The sequence below is a fragment of the Triturus cristatus genome, chromosome 6 (genome assembly GCF_964204655.1).
Source record: "Triturus cristatus chromosome 6, aTriCri1.1, whole genome shotgun sequence".
NCBI lineage: Eukaryota > Metazoa > Chordata > Amphibia > Caudata > Salamandridae > Triturus > Triturus cristatus.
In genome coordinates, this window is record NC_140589.1 from 1,288,689,269 (window position 1) to 1,288,705,460 (window position 16,192).

Sequence of the window (16,192 nt, forward strand, 5' to 3'; positions counted from 1 at the left end):
CGTATTGCTCTGGTGATTTCACAGTTGCATTAGATGGAAAGGGGGAGCCATTTTTTGGTGCAGAAGCAGACTCTTAGCACACACCTAGCTGCTTACTATGTGGAATCATGCACAGTATTCACAAGCGAGTGGGGTTTGAGGTTTCAGTCAGTAATGCAAATACATTCAGCATCACTAAGGCTGGTTGCCCTTGCTGGAGTGTAGGCAGTCACCCAGGTTACAAATGGTGCTGGTCTGAAAAAGCAGTTTGGACATGTGCTTTTTAAAAAATCTGAAAAGTGGATTCATAATGTGTCAGTCTGTAAAAGTGTTTATCACTTGCCAAAAAAAAGAGCAGTAAGTGTGCTTTCAAATTGGCAAAGAAATTTCGTTTTGTGCCTAATGTGAAAACATGACTCTGTGTGCAAATAGGAATTACAGGCAGAGATTTATTGCGTATTGCTCTGGTGATTTCACAGTTGCATTAGAAGGAAAGGGGGAGCCAGTTTTTTGGTGCAGAAGCAGACTCTTAGCACACACCCAGCTGCTTAACATGTGGAATCATGCACAGTATTCACAAGCGAGTGGGGTTTGAGGTTTCAGTCAGTAATGCAAACACATTCAGCATCACTAAGGCTGTTTGCCCTTGCTGGAGTGTAGGCAGTCACCCAGGTTACAAATGGTGCTGGTCTGAAAAAGCAGTTTGGACATGTGCTTTTTAAAAAATCTGAAAAGTGGATTCATAATGTGTCAGTCTGTAAAAGTGTTTATCACTTGCCAAAAAAAAGAGCAGTAAGTGTGCTTTCAAATTGGCAAAGAAATTTCGTTTAAGGGCCTAATGTGAAAACATGACTCTGTGTGCAAATACGAATTACAGACAGAGATTTATTGCGTATTGCTCTGGTGATTTCACAGTTGCATTAGATGGAAAGGGGGAGCCATTTTTTGGTGCAGAAGCAGACTCTTAGCACACACCCAGCTGCTTACCATGTGGAATCATGGACAGTAATCACAAGCGAGTGGGGTTTGAGGTTTCAGTCAGTAATGCAAATACATTCAGCATCACTAAGGCTGTTTGCCCTTGCTGGAATGTAGGCAGTCACCCAGGTTACAAATGGTGCTGGTCTGAAAAAGCAGTTTGGACATGTGCTTTTTAAAAAATCTGAAAAGTGGATTCATAATGTGTCAGTCTGTAAAAGTGTTTATCACTTGCCAAAAAAAAGAGCAGTAAGTGTGCTTTTAAATTGGCAAAGAAATTTCGTTTAAGGGCCTAATGTGAAAACATGACTCTGTGTGCAAATAGGAATTACAGGCAGAGATTTATTGCGTATTGCTCTGGTGATTTCACAGTTGCATTAGATGGAAAGGGGGAGCCATTTTTTGGTGCAGAAGCAGACTCTTAGCACACACCCAGCTGCTTACCATGTGGAATCATGGACAGTATTCACAAGCGAGTGGGGTTTGAGGTTTCAGTCAGTAATGCAAATACATTCAGCATCACTAAGGCTGTTTGCCCTTGCTGGAGTGTAGGCAGTCACCCAGGTTACAAATGGTGCTGGTCTGAAAAAGCAGTTTGGACATGTGCTTTTTAAAAAATCTGAAAAGTGGATTCATAATGTGTCAGTCTGTAAAAGTGTTTATCACTTGCCAAAAAAAAGAGCAGTAAGTGTGCTTTCAAATTGGCAAAGAAATTTCGTTTTGTGACTAATGTGAAAACATGACTCTGTGTGCAAATAGGAATTACAGGCAGAGATTTATTGCGTATTGCTCTGGTGATTTCACAGTTGCATTAGAAGGAAAGGGGGAGCCAGTTTTTTGGTGCAGAAGCAGACTCTTAGCACACACCCAGCTGCTTACCATGTGGAATCATGCACAGTATTCACAAGCGAGTGGGGTTTGAGGTTTCAGTCAGTAATGCAAATACATTCAGCATCACTAAGGCTGGTTGCCCTTGCTGGAGTGTAGGCAGTCACCCAGGTTACAAATGGTGCTGGTCTGAAAAAGCAGTTTGGACATGTGCTTTTTAAAAAATCTGAAAAGTGGATTCATAATGTGTCAGTCTGTAAAAGTGATTATCACTTGCCAAAAAAAAGAGCAGTAAGTGTGCTTTCAAATTGGCAAAGAAATTTCGTTTTGTGACTAATGTAAAAACAAATGTAGTAATATATTTAATTAAAATAAAGGAATTTTTTTAAGTTTTTTTCAGGTATTGCTGAAGAGCAGTGAACAAAATTTAAGATGCCTACAAAATCCAGAGTAAAAAAAGACCACAAAAAAAACCTATATTTGAAGACAACTGGAGGACCTAAGTTAGTTGAAGATGCTCATGTTGGGAAGAAGAAAAAATCTTCTGGTAAGCAGACAAAAAATTTTCTATGGAACATATTCAAAAAAAGGAAAAATGTACAAAATGTCTGTACTGGAAAGAATGATTTCAATCGAAAAGCACAGGAAAAAATTGAGAATTTAGTTAATGCAAATATACCTTCTGCAACTAAAAAGATAAACTTAAACAGAAAAACAGCGTTTAAAGAGATACGTAGAAAAATGTTTCAGAGAAGAGTTATGTCCAATTTGATAAAGGATGTGAAGAAATATAAGCAAAAGGCAAAGTTTTATAAGAGAAAAAAAGAAATTGAAGCCATTGCAGCAAAGGCATTAGAATTAAAAAGGAAACTATTCATTTTAATTTTGAATAGGATGCGTACATTAGACAAAATGGTTAATGTACTGAAATCACATAGCAAAAGGAAAAGAGTAGTGAACAGAACAAACTTTTGTAAAGTGTTTTTAGGAAAATGGATGCATAGTTCAAGTAGTGAACCTTTTTTTAATGAAGAGAGTTATTTTCAAAGTAATAGTTTGCTGCATGCAGTTGACACCAGAGGTCGTGCTTATGAAGTGAAAAATGGTTGCATAATGGAGAAGGTGATAATGGTTCCAAGAGATGAGGTACAAGTGATGGCGGATGAGGCTATGGGGAGACGTCCTAAAGCCCCAGTGTACACTTGGAATTGTAGTAGTATTTGCACTGTGCGTCAGGAATCTATTGATAAATTTCGTGAGTTTCTAAGAGAATATAGCAAAAAAAGTGTAAAACAGAAGATTAAGGTGCTTCAAAGTTTGGATCCATGCAGAGTGAGAGAGAATACTGGTTTGCAGGGTCATTCTCTGGCTTGTCTATCTAGAAAAGTGTGTAATAGTTTTTTCCATCATTTTAGGATGCTGGCTGTTCATCATACTGAAATGAGAAAGTTTGTGAGACGGTTGTATTTTGCTAAAAGTCCAGCAATAAAGTTAGATGAATTGAATAGGGCTCTGTTCCGTGGAACGGTATCAGATGTAGAGAAGGTTGTTGATGAAATTCAGTTTTGTTACTTTGGTCCTGAACAAAACAGTGCAGAGAAGGACACAGTAAATGAGGAAGAAGTGGAAGAGAATGTAGAACCCTCTGTAAGTAAGACATTTAATGATCACATAACAAAATTTGCAATAATCTCTAATGAAAGACCAAATGTTACTTGTATTTGTTGCCGCAGAACTCATTATAGAAAACAAACCAGGTATGTTGATCTCTACAGAAAGAGTGAAAATGAAGATAATTATAAGTGGAAGGATTTTGCCACATATATATTTCTTGAAAATTGTTTTGAATTGGGTGAAGTTCAGCGTATTTGTAAATACTGTTACAACAAGTTAGAGGAAAATAGAATGCCGACCAGAGCTGTACATAATAATTTAGAATTGGATGCTATTCCTGCTGAACTTTCTGAATTAAATACATATGAGTCTATACTCATTCAATGTGTTCATCCGTTCCAGACCATAGTACGTATGGAGCCCAAAACTGGTAAATTACCTCCTTCAGATTTACTGAGAGGTTTAAAAGGTAGAGTGGTGTATTTGCCCTTGGATTTGAAAAAAAATATGGAAACTATTGATGCGGATACTTTGGAAACTGAACCATTAATTATTCTGGTTAATGGTGTACCTACAAAGAATAAGAAGATTTGGCAGGAGCTGGTAGATGTACGCAAAGTACAAAGAGCAAATTTATATTTGAAAAGGAATAACAAATGGTATGAATCAATTTATATAGAAGAAGAAGAAGAAGAAGATTTACAAGAAGACACAGAAACACCAACTGGACAAATTGAAAAAGTGGACAAGTCAAAGGAAGAAGAAATTTATGAACATTTTAGTATACATCCTCTTCATTCAAAAGAAGTTATGGGAGACAATATTGATCTGTTTCAGATGAAGAAAGCAAAAGGAACTCCCGTGAGTGTATGGGAGGAGAGCTTGGAAGCTCGATGTTTTCCCCAGCTGTTTCCTAAAGGAAAAGGAGGACGATACGATGAACGTCCGGAACAGATTCCAGCTTCTGAGTATCGGACTACAAGACTATATGCTGAAGATCCCAGATTTCGACAAAGTATTCCTTATTTGTTCCATCTTTTATTTGAAAGCGGCTTGTCTGCACTGTCTTATGCAGTAAATCACATTTTAAAAAGTGGAGTACATTTACAAAATGTGTCTGCTAAGGATTTTATGGAGAAAGTGCAGCACCGAGATGATCATTTGGAAACACAACTGATCAATCTGATGGCTTGTCAGCGTGGGACAAATGAATATTGGTACCGACGCCATGGTGAATTAAAATGCATGTTACGGAATTTAGGAACACCAACATGGTTCCTTACCCTAAGCTGTGCGGAGTACGCTTGGGATGATTTACTGGATTTTCTACGAGAGGCAAATTCAAACATTAAAAACATCGAATACAAGACAGCAGGAGAACTGTGCTCATTGGATCCGGTTAATGTTTGCAGATATTTCAATCATAGATTTGAGGCTATGATGTCCTTCATCTGCAATAAAAAAAATCCACCTCTAGGAGAAGTAGTGGATTTCTTTTGGAGAAAAGAGTACCAGGCAAGAGGTGCTCCTCATATTCATATGCTGTTGTGGATTAAGGATGCCCCAAAGTTTGGAACAGATGCTGATGAAGCAGTGTTATCTTACATTGAAGAATATGCAACATGTGCTATACCAAAAAGCACAGAAGAGAAAAAGTTAAAGGAGCAAGTTTTACGTTTCCAAAGTCATCGGTGTGGAAAATACTGTCGACGGAAATACAAGAGCAAAGATAAATACTACACTAAATGTCGATTTGGATTTCCTAGACCTGTTCTTTCAAATGGAAGAGTTAACAGTTTTATGTCATCTGTGAGACATACTATCACAAGAAAATCACCTAAGAATACCTACAACCTTAAAAGAAAAGAAGAATCAAAAAAATATAAATGACTACAACCCAGTGATTTTATCCATGTGGAACGCTAACATGGATATACAGTATGTAGCTGACAATTCCATTGCTGTTGCTCGATATGTAACGTCTTACATTACGAAATCAGAAATAACAGAATTGAAGGAAATGTGGGAAGAGATTTCTCACGAGAAAACTGTCAGTAAGAAGCTGTACAGTTTCAGTTTGAAGATGTTATCGCATCGAGAAATTGGATCCTACGAATGTTCAGATAGGTTATCTTCTGCAAGTCTCTACTCGAAATCAAGAAGAATAATTTGGGCAAGTTTAGGCCTTGCAGCAATGAGAAATCGGGTACTGAAATCTGTTGGAGAAATTGAATATTTGGCCGAGAATGACCCAGAAAGTACAGATATTTTGAAATCAAACATGTTGGACACATATTATCCCAAGAGAAGTCATCATCTGGAGAACATGTGTCTCTATGAAGTGCTGCAGAACTACATTTATTCACGGAAAGCCGCAGAAGACATCAACAATGGAAAATATAAAGTCATTGGTGAGGAAGGATGTTTGGTGAAGCAAACAAAAGGAAGTTTGTTAAATCACCGGAAGCTGAGTTGTGACTCTACTGACAAAAAGGAATTTTACTACTTGGCTCTTTTACAGCTGTTTAAACCATGGCGTACAGAGGATGAACTACTGGGAGAATTTCAAAGCTATGAAGATTCTTTTAATGCTTGCAAAGACAGCATACAATGCAATACATTCACAACTTATCTGCAAATGTTAAATGAAGAAATTGAACAGGAAACTACAATTGCAGCAGAATTAGCTAGAGACAGTTCTCAGGACAGCCAAAGTTCAGGAACACTCAGTCAAGATCCCCTAGGACAACCAATCGTTGAAAATGAAGCATCAATAGCCATGTATGAAGTGGAAACGGCTATGAATCAAGCTCAAGGAGAATTTATAGACTTACAAAATTTGGAAAGACAACTGAACGAAGAGCAGCAACAAATTTATGAAGAGATCAGAAAAAAAATTGATCACGGATTTCTACATGAAAAAAAAGAGTGCTCATGCACATCATTTCATCCAATCAGGATGTATGTAAGCGGACAAGCTGGAAATGGAAAAAGTTTCCTAATAAAAGTCATCAGAAGCTACCTACAGCAAAAAACGGATTCTACTTTGTCTTGTGTGGTTACTGCTCCAACTGGGTTAGCAGCATATAACATAAAAGGAATCACTTTACATCGTTTGCTAATGTTACCAGTGGAGCATGAGAACAAAATACAATACAACAAGCTAACTGGAGAAGCATGCTTGGAAGTTTCAAGAGTATTGAAGAAGATGCAAGTTCTCATTATTGATGAGGTGAGCATGGTATCAAACTTAATGCTTGCCTTTGTGCATTTAAGAATGCAGCAAATTCTGAAGACAGACTATGACATGTTATTTGGAGGAAAACACGTCATAGTTTTTGGAGATCTTTTGCAACTTACTCCAGTTAAAGGACAACCAGTGTTTAATACTGTGACACATGAAGACACGAAGAAGTCATTGGGAAGCATCGGTAATACAAATATTTGGTCCTTCTTTGAGTACAAGGAACTTACAACTAATATGAGGCAAGCAAACGATGAAGAATATGGAAGTATTCTGAAAGATATCAGGATTGGACTACTCACAGAAGCTGGCAAAAAAGCATTACAGAGTCGGCTGCTACATAATTTATTTCCAAAGGAAGAAATAGTTGCAGAGAAGATATACAAGAACATTGCAGAAAACAAAAGTGTCATCTGCTTAATGCCAACTCTACGTGAATGCTCAATATTCAATGAGGAGCTTTTGAAATTGGAAAAGGAAGATATCAGGAAATTGGAAGCAGTGGACAAAATTGAGGATGGAAGAATTACTGTCACATTAACAGGCACACTAAAAAAAAAATTGGATTCACTAGAGAAGAACATTTCCAAAACAGCTGGATTAGAAAAAAATCTATATGTTTGCATGAACTGTAGAGTATTTTTAAGGAGAAATTTGGATGTTGAAAAAGGTTTAGTTAATGGAGCTATGGGAAGAGTTGTGGGTTTTATTAATTATCAGAAAAAAGATGGAATTGAATGTTTAAAAATAAAATTTGATCAGATAGAAGAAGTTAAAGACATTTGTCGTTGTTCAGTTCGTTTCATGCTTGTGAAAGACTTATATGTACGTAGGAAGCAGTTTCCGTTTTCGCTAGCATATGCTGTAACTATTCACAAGTCTCAAGGATTGACTGTATATTGTGCATTTGTGAACATTGGTTCAACTGTGTTCAAAGAAGGTATGGCATATGTTGCTTTGTCACGAGTGAAAACATTATCAGGTTTATTCATGATAGACTTTGATGATTCAAAAGTTAGTGCTGATACACATTGTGTAAAGGAGTATAATAGATTAAGAAGAAGCTATGCTCCTCATTTAGGTCAGTATCCTGTGTTGGAGAAGCGTGTAGTTTCTCGTAAAAGGAGAAATGAGAATATCTGTAATGAAGATGTAGAGAGGAGGAAAAAAACAGAGGAGTGATGTAATTGCAAGCAAAACAAATAAGGAAAATGAAGAACAGGTTGTAGGATGTTATTTTGAAAATAGCTCTGGTGTCAACTGCTACGCTAATGTAGTGCTGAATGTTGCATTTTATCTGGAAAGTTTGCAAGAGCAGATAATAGTAAATCAGGGAAAAAGATTCTGTTCTGTGCTGAGTCTCCTTTTTGAAAAGCTGAGTAATGATAAAACTCAAATAGAAAGTGCTACTGAAATTAGAAAACTTTTAGATGTATGTTCAGGATGTACACAGTTTTCTCAAAATGTACAGCAAGACGCACAGGAATTCTTGTTGTATTTTCTTCAGGTACTGGAAGAAGAAGGGGTTCCCATTGAAAGTAAGGTAGCCCAAAAAGCAAGGTCCGAGCTCTTGTTTCAGGAGAAAGTACGAACGAATAACACAGATGTTGAGAACAGATTTCGCATGATCACCGGCTACTCGAATGCGGCATCTGATATCAGACGCATTTTACAGAGCAACTGGAAAATTCTGCGATCTGACACGGTCATTGGCAGGGATCTACCTATAAAACCAAGTATCAGCTTCAGTAGAGCTAGATCTCTGAAAGATGAGCTAGTAGAAAGCCACTTGGAAATGAAGAAACCCGACACAGGTTTACAGAGGTTACATGGCTCCTTTCCCTGTGGCAAATGTAGAGCTTGTGCCACGAGCAAACGAGTCACAACATACAAAATTTCGAATGAATTAAAACAGCGAAAGATAAATAAATTCATGACATGTAGCACCCCATATGTGGTTTACTGCCTGGTATGTCCGTGCAGTTTAAGATATGTCAGGAGCACAATCAATCCTGTGAAAATGAGGATTTTAGAACACCAAAGGGCAATAACTAGTGTAGACACTAACTATCCGGTTGCACGACATTTTGCGAAGAAGCACAATAGCAATAGATCTTTGTTGCAATTTTTCTGTCTAGATCATGTCCCGAAGAGCATCAGGGGAGGTGATAGAGAGAGGAGTCTAAGGAGATTGGAATCCCGCTATATTATAGACCTACAAACAAAGTATCCGGGTGGTCTTAATAGCGGGGAGGAACTTGCAGTTCATTTGTAAGGTGAATAGAAATTGGTGGCCCATACTCTGTGTAATTTTGCATGCGACTATTGGACGGTAATAGATCTGGTCATATTACAAAGTAATGATGTTAATCAAAACCACTACAGAATGCCCATACAGGGCGATATGTTGACATCAGATGATTAAGAATTAAGATTGACACTACATGCGATAGACTGATCACGGGCATTATATGTACATAAACTTATTTAAAGAGGAAGCTTGAACTCTGAATGCAAGCCCATTCAGGGCGGTAATCAGTTCTCTATAGAAAATGATTGTAACATATAATTTTAATGTACCACTAACTAAAGTCTGAGATAGATTCCATGCCATGTGTTAGATCTATCCCAATGGAAATGTTTTTGCCATTAATTATGTACTGGTGGTGGAGGAAAATAGCGCGATTCCATCTAGGATGTAATTATGTTATTGAATTTACGCACTATGACTCACGGCTTGTGAAGCGACTTACTTATTAATCGTGGTTTTGAATGAATTATGATATATTTTGACCAGACCATTACATCGGGCTGAATTACTATTATTTTGAAGCAATACGTGTGAAGAATAACATGTTACAAGATGGCGCTCGAAATTGAGCAGTAGTCCTTTGTCCATTACATGTATTTGGTTTGAATTTAAGTTACCACGGGAACGGCGCTCGTCGACACTGACGAAGGCTGACGCCGAAACGCGTTTGTTGTTACTTTGAGTCTCGTGAATAAACCGTAAAAGTTTATACCCAACGTGAGTGCTGGCCCTAATTTACTGGAAAGTAAGGAGCTTGATATTTAGCGGTCTGCCACCGCTGGACCGGGCACCCGCTCACGAGTGCGGCAGCAGGCAAGACCTACGGAGCAGTGATATATATATATATATATATATATATATATATATATATATTCACTGAAAAAACCATAGGTTTCACACATGTTATAGTTAGCGGAAATTTTACTGATAAAAAAACAATGAAATTCCCCCGTTATAGTTAGTGCAGGCAACTATAACTCACGCGACCGCAATCCTCTGCTGATGCTAATACTGTATTTAGACACTTATTTGCCCATGTCTTCTTCCATACATTTTTAGCTATACATATATTACAAATATTTTTTTTTCATAAAGACACATATGTCATCAGCAGAAGATTGCGGTCGCGTGAGTTATAGTTGCCTGCACTAACTATAACGGGGGAATTTCATTGGTTTTTTATCAGTAAAATTTCCGCTAACTATAACATGTGTGAAACCTATGGTTTTTTCAGTGAATTTGCAAGGTTTTTTAAATGCTAATTCCTAACTATAACGTGTGTGAAACCTATGTTTTTTTCAGTGAATTTGTACGGTTTTTTAAATGCTAAGTTACTTTACGCCATTCGTGGCGTGCGCGCCCACTTTACGCAGTTAGTGCCGTGCACGCACGGTGGGCACACGGTGCGCTACGCGCACCGCGTGCCCACGTTACGCTAGATGGGCCATGTACGCACGATGCGCTTCGCGCACCGTGCGCACATGGAGGACATATGATGCACTTCGTTTTGAAAGGTAATATTTTAATTTTTCGTATATGTAATAAGCCATGCACAAATGGTGCCCTTCGGGCACCATTTGCACACGGGGTGGAGAGAGTGTGGATAATTTATTTTTTTATTATTTTTTTTTAAAATATTTTAGTTTATCTCTAGCTCTTATAAGCCAGGCACAATTGGTGCACTTCGGGCACCAATTGCACACGGGGTGGGGAGAGTGTGGATAGTTTTTTTTTTTTTAATAATTTTTTACCGTACGCGTACGGTAAGCGTAATCGGCGAAATTAGCGAAAAAATAAATATTCCGTTGTTGGCCTTGGGGGATGTTTGGGGACTCCCTCAACATGGCTATGTGTGTGGGAGCTGTCTAAACAGCCCCTTTACATGTTTTTGTGCTTTATATTTTAAACATCACTCTCAGTGCGAGAGAGAAAATGGCGGCCGCCGCTTCCTGGTTTCGGCCGATTCGAATGTTTACTAAGATCTAAGAGCCAATCAGAATCGCGCTCGCGCACGCCACCGTACGCGTACGGTAAGCGTACCGTAAGCGCACCGTAAGCTGGCTCAGATATATATATTGATTTAAAGGCTATTTTCTCAGAATCTACTGAACAGATTTACACCAAACCTACAAAAGGCACTTCCTTGACCTGAGGACTACCTCTCTGCCAAATTTCTAGTAATTCTGTTCAGCCGTTCGGGCTGTAGCCCTGTCTAAAGGTCCTATGGAAAAATGCATGGGAAAAACGCGTTTTGGGACCCCCCTTTTATCTCAGCCCCCGCTTGACGAATCCCCCCGAGACTTTCAGGGTAGGAGCGGAGCATAGCGCCCCACCTATTTTGAAAAAATCGCGAGGATTCGTCGACCGGCGCCAAAGTTATTCAAAATAGAATGTTGCGGATTTCCTATGGAAACGTGGTCCTAACTATAACTACATACTGGCGACCGCCAGTAGGTAATATATATATATATATATATATATATATATTACCTACTGGCGGTCGCCAGTAGGTAGTTATAGTTAGGACCCTCTTACCATAGGAAATCCGCAACATTCTATTTTGAATAACTTTGGCGCCGGTCGACGAATCCTCGCGAATTTTTCAAAATAGGTGGGGCGCTATGCTCCACTCCTACCCTGAAAGTCTCGGGGGGATTCGTCAAGCGGGGGCTGAGATAAAAGGGGGGTCCCAAAACGCGTTTTTCCCATGCATTTTTCCATAGGACTTTTAGACAGAGCTACAGCCCGAACGGCTAAACAGAATTTAATGAAATTTGGCAGAGAGGTAGTCCTCAGGTCAAGGAAGTGCCTTTTGTAGGTTTGGTGTAAATCTGTTCAGTAGATTCTGAGAAAATAGCCTTTAAATCAATATATATATCTGAGCCAGCTTACGGTGCGCTTACGGTGCGCTTACCGTACGCGTACGGTGACGTGCGCGAGCGCGATTCTGGTTGGCCGTTAGATCTTAGTAAACATTCGAATCGGTCGAAACCAGGAAGCGGCGGCCGCCATTTTCTGTCTCGCACTCTGACAGGGGGTTGAAAAACAAAGTGCAAAAACATGTAAAGGGGCTGTTTAGACAGCTCCCAAGCACCTAGCCATGTCGAGGGAGTCCCCAACGATCCCCCAAGTGAAAAAAGGCAATTTTAATTTTTTCGAAAATTTCGCCGATTACGCTTACCGTATGCGTACGGTAATTAATAATAAAAAATAAAAAAAATTCCACATTCTCCCCACCCCGTGTGCAAATGGTGCCTGAAGGGCACCATTTGTGCATGGTTTATGACAACGAAACAATACATATATTTTACCTGTCACAACGATGCTCATCATATGTCCTCCATGTGCGCACGGTGCGCGAAGCGCATCGTGCGTTCATGGCCCATCTAGCGTAACGTGGGCACACGGTGCGCGAAGCGCACCGTGCGCGCACGGAACGAACTGCGTTAAGTGGGCGCGCACGCCACAAATAGCGTAAAGTAACTTAGCATTTAAAAAACCGTACAAATTCACTGAAAAAACCATAGGTTTCACACACGTTATAGTTAGGAATTAGCATTTAAAAAACCTTGCAAATTCACTGAAAAAACCACAGGTTTCACACATGTTATAGTTAGCTGGACATTTTACTGATAAAAAACCAATGAAATTCCCCGGTTATAGTTACTGTAGGCAACTATAACTCACGCGACCGTAATCCTCTGCTGATGACATATGTGTCTTTATGAAAAAAAATATATTTGTAATATATGTATAGCTAAAATTTAATGGAAGAAGACATGGGCAAATAAGTGTCTAAATACAGTATTAGCATCAGCAGAGGATTGCGGTCGCGTGAGTTATAGTTGCCTACAGTAACTATAACGGGGGAATTTCATTGTTTTTTTTATCAGTAAAATGTCCAGCTAACTATAACATGTGTGAAACCTATGGTTTTTTCAGTGAATTTGCAAGGTTTTTTAAATGCTAATTCCTAACTATAACGTGTGTGAAACCTATGGTTTTTTCAGTGAATATATATATATATATATATATATATATATATATATATATATATATATATATATATATATATATATATATATATATTATATATTTATATAACTACTATTGTTGTTCATGTCTGGTACTAGCACTTTAGGCTATTCAATCTCTCAAGTGGCAATTTTTAAATAGAAACTTTTTTATGTAAGGTGTTTATGTATATACTAAATTGCCTTTTGTATTTTATACATGTTTAAATCAATTTATATAATATTCTATATATTTTGAATATTTATTGTGATTGATTTTATTGAGAAGTTTTTAGCCTATTTAAGTGTAATAATTATTGGTCAATCAATTTTTTTTTGCTTATTACAATGAAGTATTGCCCACTGGGGTTTTATCATATTTTCCATGTTTGAAGCAAAATTGTTGTGTCCGGTATTTTAGGGAATCTTATAAAATTTCCCGAAGTATCATTACTATTTTTAAATGTACTTAATATTCAAGATGTATTGTTTATTATGTATAGCAATTACTTTTTTGATACCAGTGCTAGAATTCGTTGAACCAATGCACTTGAGTTATGCTAATTATGCCTTTCCGCACGTATCACTTTAAATTCTGCACTTTTCCTACTGAAGCGTCATGTGATCAAGGCCTCTTGAAGGCCGAAACGCTTTATGGTGGACACGAAGGATATCAAATAAACTAAAACTTCACACCGACTTTTGGGTCTGCATTCATCTGTTGTGCTGAGGGATTGCAGTGGCAAAAGCTTTCGCATATATATACACACACACACACACATATAGAAATACAGATATGAGTGAAGTTATTTGAGATATTTTTAGTAGGGGTGGGCGGAATTTGCATAGTCGCATTACGCAAAGTTCCGCAAAATGGTAAAAAAGCTACGCAGAATTCCGTGAGCACGTGGAATTGCTTGTTCCGCCCATTCACGATGCGTTTTTCCTGTTCGGGGACGCTGTTTGCTTGCTCGGTGGGAAATACCTTGCGAACTTGCCAATGCATTTCCCAATTGGCCAATTGGCGTGGCCATCTTGTTTCACTTGTCCTGCCCTTTCGCGAGGAGTGTTTCCTGTTCGCGAAAGCAGATGTCCGATGGCGCGTACGAATGATGTGTTCCCGATCGCACACTGTCGCGGGATCACGAACGCGAACACACATTTTGAAATGGCGAACATGGGAAAAATTCCATTACGCCACGGATCGCGACATTTTCAGCAATTTCGCATTCTCCACGGAAAGCGGAATTGCCAAAATTCCGCAAATTTCGCAAACGGAGCCGAATTCACAGCCCAGGCCTAGTTTTTAGTGATGTCATCAGTGATGTCGCAGACCATTTCATGAGTGATGTAATATGTGTGGTCATAATAAGCAGTGCATTGTGGGGGCATGAGATATAGTTAGCTCAGGTAACTATAACTGCTGAATGTTTCTGGTTTCATCCAAGTGAAATGTCATTCTAACTATTATGTCCCTGTAAGCTTTGGTTCTTTGAGTGAATTTCTAAGAATTTTCTAAGTTCATATTACCTTTAATTTTTTTGTGAAATTCTAGGACTTTTCTTTTTTTTTTGCATAATTGGATACTGTACATTACATTTGCATTGTGCACCACTCATTCTTGTATTGATCATGTATTTATCAAGTAGTACAATAATCATTTTAAAAAAAAGTATTTTTGGTCTTCACAATGTTGTCACAATTGCTGCAGACACACCGCGAAGAGCATGTCTTTTTTGCAAAGTGTAACAAACATATATAGCCATATTTTAGATAACGTTTGACTCTATGGGGCAAATTACGATGGGGTCAGAGCCTTTCTGGGCCGCATCTCGGTTTACTTTCTGACCACCCCATTACAATCCTGGTGGTCAAAAACTAAATCGGCCCGTCATTCCAGCTGACATTTGACAGGCTCAAGGAGCCCATCGGCCAGATAGAGGCCAGCCTGTAATCGCAAAGGGCGGTCTTTCTGCCCTTGGGATTACGATGCACGGTTACCAGCAGGGTTTCAATGCTGGCCTTTCCGACATGGAAACCCTGTCAGAAAGCATGTTTGAGGGCCCTACAAAGGGCTCCTCTGCGTGTGCAGCATCCGGTTAGGGGCCGAGGTGTCACCTTTGGTGCCCCCCTGTACCTTGTGGGCCTGCCGCAGGGTGCAGGGCTTAACACCACCTTCTATTTCCCAGTGGGAGAATATTCTATGGCCAGTTTACGGCCATAATCCATACTCCCATAGGGAAATGTTGGAATGCAAATCAACAGTGTTCGGTCACATCCTAATCGGGAGGTCAGGACCACTGATAGGAGGTCGGTTGATCTCAGTTCCAAGATGGTGTTGTCTGGACGCGAGTTCACTAGACATCATAATAGGCCCCTATGTGTTTAGTAAGATATTAGATTAACTTTCCTTTTTGTATTTATTTGTTGGAAAAAGCACTTTTAAAATGTATTTTCCCTTTTTTGTGGTGACACCGGAAGTCACGATGCTTTCGGTAGTCTTAATAATAATACGCGTTTTTCACAAAGCGTAAAATACATATTTAGACATATTTTAGATAAAGTCGGAATCTAGATGTTTAGTAGCATATTGGTTTAACTTTCCTTTTTATATTCATTTGTCAAAAAAGCACTTTTAAAATCCATACCTCATTTTTATGGCGACTACCAAATAAAGAGATTTTATTGGTTTACACAGTTTTCATTATGAAAGGAAGTACACACCCATGTCTCCCTTCTTGAATGTTCCAGTTACTGATTAGTTAATTCTAGGAGCTCTCCCACACTTATATATGAAAAGTGTGACAATTGTTTCCTTTTTTGCCATATATAAAATAAAAATGTAATGGCATCACAAGAAGCAGAGAAAGAGCTTCCACTGCTTGAAGTTGTTCAAGAACAGAAGGTCCCAGCTGCACAAGAAGAGTCTTCTGATTAAGAACCACCAATAAAGAAACAAAGCATAGCTTGGGATTTCTTCACTATCCCATCAGGTGAAGCAAAGGCTACAGCTAAATTGTTGAAGTGCAGCATATGTGAGAAGACATTATCTTAGGGCACAGCAAGAAAATATTCATGTGGTATAACAAGTATGTTGTGGCACTTAAAAACATGTCACAAGAAGCACCTAAAGTTTGCACCAAGGGAGAGAGTAGAGGGATCATAAACCTCTAGACCTCCAGCACCTGCTCCCGGCGACAAAGTACCAGTTGAAGTAGAGAGAAG